General features: G+C 37.3%; 1 pseudogene; it reads left to right on the top strand.

Moving 5' to 3' along the window:
* The first annotated feature begins 803 nt into the window (after positions 1 to 803).
* LOC148736212 (uncharacterized) lies at positions 804 to 3,821 on the top strand (annotated as a pseudogene).
* The last annotated feature ends 1,198 nt before the right edge of the window (positions 3,822 to 5,019 follow it).

Below are 5,019 nucleotides of genomic sequence, written 5' to 3'. Positions count from 1 at the left end.
AGCATGCCATCCTCATTGAGCAGCCTATTTCATTTTGAAAATGATTCAATCACAGTCATAAAGATAATGATAATGATAACAATAACAAAATCATTAATAATAATGATAATTATAATAATCATAACAAAAACTACAATGACAAAGTCCGTGTTAGTCTGGCCTCTACCTTGCAGAAAATACAGCCCACCAACTGAAGCTGAATTCTTTATAGGAATTTTATTGCAATTGGTCATTGACTGAGGCACTCAAACCACCTCACCACGACAAGGCACGAACATCGAGGTGGAAAAAAAAGGGGTCTGTAAACTTGACCCCATGCTCGATTCGAGATGAGAAAACCGTGTTCGAAGCTTCTTCAGTTCCACTCCAAGGGAATTTACTCTAGCTGATCTTTCGGTAAGTTAAGAAGCGAGCTCTTCGAAGTCGTGACTGAGTTTGGCGCCAAAAGATAAATTTTTCGCGCCTTCCGGCTCAAAGTCTAGTATGGCGGAGTTCACCAGATTTACGATAGTCATAAATCCCGCAGATTTAATAAGTTCGTCGGGGATTGTTTTATTACGAAGAAGATAGACCAGCTATTACACCGAACGTGAACACAACGTGAACGAGGTCGGGAATCCTGGCTAACCCCACTACTCCGAACGATGATTTGGCCGGCTGAAGTTCCCGCGCCGCCACACTTTGGATTTCGTCGGGAAATATCTTTAATATGTGACAGAGTCACTCAGGCTTATTTCCTACTTAAGACATGTCTGTTCTGTTTTATTTTATTTTATGGAATTTTAGCATTTTGTCAGTAATGTTAGTAATGTGCTAATGGCGCTGCGCGCCAGGTCTAAAAATAGATATGTCATCTTTGGACCCCCCGCTAGTTTAGGACAAACACTCGGAATCTTTACAAGGAGTTGTATGCGAAACGTGTCAGAAGCAAGACCATTTTCGCTCAAAAAATGCTCTAACTTTCTAAAATGGTTGCAACCAGGCATTGCTGTTGGGGTACATGTAAAAATGACTCAAGATATCCAGAAAGATTAACAGATTCGCTTCAAGAAATGCTTAAAAACGGTAGGAAAGTCTTCATTCCGTTCCCAAAGCCGAAGCATGACTTGGAACTTTGTCAACGCTGGGTAAATGCGTGTTCTAGAAAGAATTTCTCAGTTGATAGTGTTAACTAAAATACTTATATTTGTGCTGCACACTGGTCAGGGGGAAAAGGACCGACGGATGAGTTTCCTGACCCGTCTAAAGGGACTTTATCAAAGAAAGAAGTCCACAAATCACAAAGAAAACGAAAGGCGCCCAAGCAGAGACCATACGAAGCCGTGACCAAGAAGGCACGAAAACAGCTTAAAGACCAAATGCCCGATGTTTTACCAGAAAATGACTCATCTTTGTATGATTTTGAGGATGTGGAACCACCAACGAGGGATCAAAGTACCCAAACATTGTCAAATGCAGAGCTGAAGTCGAAGATCGAAACGCTCATTACAACCAACGAGTTCAAGACGAGTAATGTTGTATTTAAACCTATTTCCATGACTTCTATGTCTTATGAATATGTTATACAAGACTCGCAAAATATGAAACATCTAACTGGACTCACTAGTCGTCAGTTCAAGGTACTTTTCAACTTTTTAAATTATGTGTGTCCTTTGGATAAGATAAGATATTGGTCTCAAAATCGAAAACAAACTAAATCGCATAAATTGTCAAGCAAATGGTCCTCAGAAGAAAAAGTTTATATCTGTCTGCTAAGACTCAAAAGAGGTTTTACTATTAAAACCATGTCTATAATGCTAAGCACTCAAGATAAGAAAATAAAGGATACATCGATTAGAGAGATTTTCCCTACATTCATCCAGTTGATGTACAAAGTATTTCGTGATATGAGTAGGGTGATGTTTCCTCCAAAGGAAATACTGCAGAGATTTTTACCTCGAGTTTTCAAAACCATCAAGAGGATAAGATGCAGTGTGGACTGTACAGAGTTTCGAGTAGAGACATCCAGAAACTTTGCCGGACAAGGGAACACATACTCATCATACAAGCATGCTAACACTTTCAAGTGTTTGATTGCAGTGACTCCTAATGGAGGATCCTGCTTTGTATCAGATCTCTATGGAGACATTTCTGATGTCCAAATTTTTGAACAAAGTGGAATCCTTAAGCATATTGAACCGCAAGATGTTATTCTAGTGAGTTTGACTAATGGTCGTGGGTCGTGGGTCGTGGGTACAAGTCCTGGGTCGTGGGTGTGGGTGTGGGTAAGAGTCGTGGATGTGGTTAATACTTAATAATAAAAATAACCATTTAAAATATTAAATATAATAATACATAAATTTTATACAACCCTGTCATTCATTAATTTAACTGTTCTTTCTTCTAGTTATTTTATTTTGTTTATTCAATTTACCCTACTTTACGTCTATTTTTATTTGTTATCTCACTGTCAATGAAATTAGTTTCAGTTTCGCGACGGGAAGAGAGATAAATCTTGTAATTACATTAAATTAGTTTCACAACACGATAATTCCGGATCTGTCACCAGCGCGATCGCCGACGAGCGTCCATTGGTCGGCTACTCTGGGACTTGATTTTTCCCTTTTTCTGCTTTTTAGGGTTGTTGTCAAGGGAAATCCACAGGACATTCTTTTGTTCTCTTGCGGTTTTCAAGCCCCAGACGATAAAACTTTCCCGAGGTAATTTACTTAGGGAAAAATCGGTCGCACTTGCAAATTTGAGTTTCCCTTGGACAAAACCCTGTAGTGTGACAACAGCTGATATCGCGTTTACGACCCTCCACTGTCGAGTTACCAGTCTGGCAGAGGTTATGTGTGTGCCTTTTGAGTCAGTCGACTTGTGCACAATCAGTTTTCCTTTGTGTATACAGTGTGTAATTACCAGATTTATCAATCATTCTTTTGTCATTGATGTTGTCAGACGAGATCACGGAATTTCTGTTCTTTGGCCCTGACTTTAGCCGCAAATATAGAATTCACGAGCGCTGTCGCAATTTTAACGTTATAGTACTTCTACTATATGAAATCATTTTTGGTACAATCGTACAAAGCAACTCAGGTGTCTCGTTAACGCAGACCTCAAAAACGCAGAACGCAGACCGCAGACCGCACAGCTCGAAAAACGTGTATACAGTGTGTAATTACAAGATTTATCTCTCTTCCCTTTGTTATCAAACGAGATCTCGGAATGCGTCGCGAAACTGAAACTAATTTCATTGACAGTGAGATAACAGATAAAAATAGACGTAAACTAGGGTAAATTGAATAAACGAAATAAAAAAACTAGAAGAAAGAACAGTTAAATTAATGAATGACAGGGTTGTATAAAATTTATGCATTACTATATTTAATATTTTAAAGGGTTATTTTTATTATTAAGTATTAACCACACCCACGACTTTTACCCACACCCACACCCACACCCACACCCACGACCCACGACCCACGACTTGAACCCACGACCCACGACCCACGACCATTAGTCAAACTCTATTCTAGTAGACAGGGGATTTACTGTTCAAGATCTGGTTAATCCTCTACAAGCAGATATTCAAATTCCTACATTCTTGAAAGGAAGAGGCAATCTAAGTGCAGCTGAGAAACTTTCCACTAGAAAGATCGCAAAAGCAAGAGTTCATGTAGAGCGGTTTAATCAGCGCCTCAAGCAGTTTAAGCTGGTAGGAAGAACCATACCCCTTTCACTTGCTCCATTAGCAACTCAAATGGTAGTAGTTGCCTGTGCTTTGGTCAATTTTCAGGAAGTCCTTTGTAAATAGAATCTAAGACATTGCAGCATTTATAGCAAAGAAATTAGCAACATTGGACATTTAACATATAGTGACAAATAGTGAGTGGGTCAAAACACAGTATTTGGAATGTTACAGAGGGGAAAATCAGAGAATTTAATTGCTTGTATCTATTGACCAACTTCATCTTATTTAAGAAATTTACTATCATGTGATAGATACTTATTAGTACTAAGGCATAATGTCAATCAAACAAATGAAAGTTGTTTAATCTCTACAGCTGTATTCTGAAGAACAGAGAAAAAAGGAAGAAACATTATTGTCTTTGTGATGCTGCAGTTGTTATAAGAGACTAATTCCTTTGTATTCTTTTGTTGTCATTTCACTATTAGATATTGAGCTGTCTAAATTTTTTCACTGACTAAGTGCACTCACTCTATTTCATTAAAGCTGTGGAAGTTTATTTTGATATTTCAAAATAAAATGATTAGTTGCTTCATTCAATTTACTCTATTTATTGCCTATTACTCATCGATACAAAGCAAAGTGACTGATTATCTAATGTAGCTTGTTGTATACAATATAAATTTTTATTGGAGTGATTTTTGACCCATGAAATAATATGCTTACAATAACACACTTCAATTTCATTATAGAGCAAAAATACATGATCTGTGAAATATTGGCAAATAATCAGTATTTACTGACAAATTGTTGATATCACTGAACCCGAACAGTTTTTAGTCTCTAGTTTTTTTTTTCCTTAATTATGTGTTTAGTTCAAGTCATCAGAAATTTGCAAGTTGGCTATTGAGATTACTATCATGTTCAAGTGAATACAGAGTGTACAATGTTTGCTGGGCTACTCTATTACATGTACAATCTGAACTCTTGTAGAGATATGCAGAGTTATGGTTTGGGAATCCACAATTGGCATTTTTTGGAACAACATTATACTTTATATTAAATATAATAAAATGTATATAATTTAAAGCAAATTATATCTTATTATGTACATGAGTTTAAACAAAATACAATACATGGCTTATCAAATAGTCTTTAGGTACAACAGAGAATGCAGATAGTCCAGAATTTGTTTGATTGTACTCCTTCAGCCCATCATACAAAAACCATGCATTGCTGTGGCGGAATATACAACTGGAACTGTTAGATCCTTAAGTTTCACGCGATCGACTTTACAATCCTTTAGTGTCTTCGCCTGAAGCCATTTCCCATCATCTATACCTGAATCA

The sequence above is a fragment of the Stylophora pistillata genome, chromosome 3 (assembly GCF_964205215.1).
Source record: "Stylophora pistillata chromosome 3, jaStyPist1.2, whole genome shotgun sequence".
Lineage (NCBI taxonomy): Eukaryota > Metazoa > Cnidaria > Anthozoa > Scleractinia > Pocilloporidae > Stylophora > Stylophora pistillata.
The sequence above is the reverse complement of the archived record's forward strand: the minus strand, read 5'-3'. Positions and strand labels throughout refer to the sequence as shown.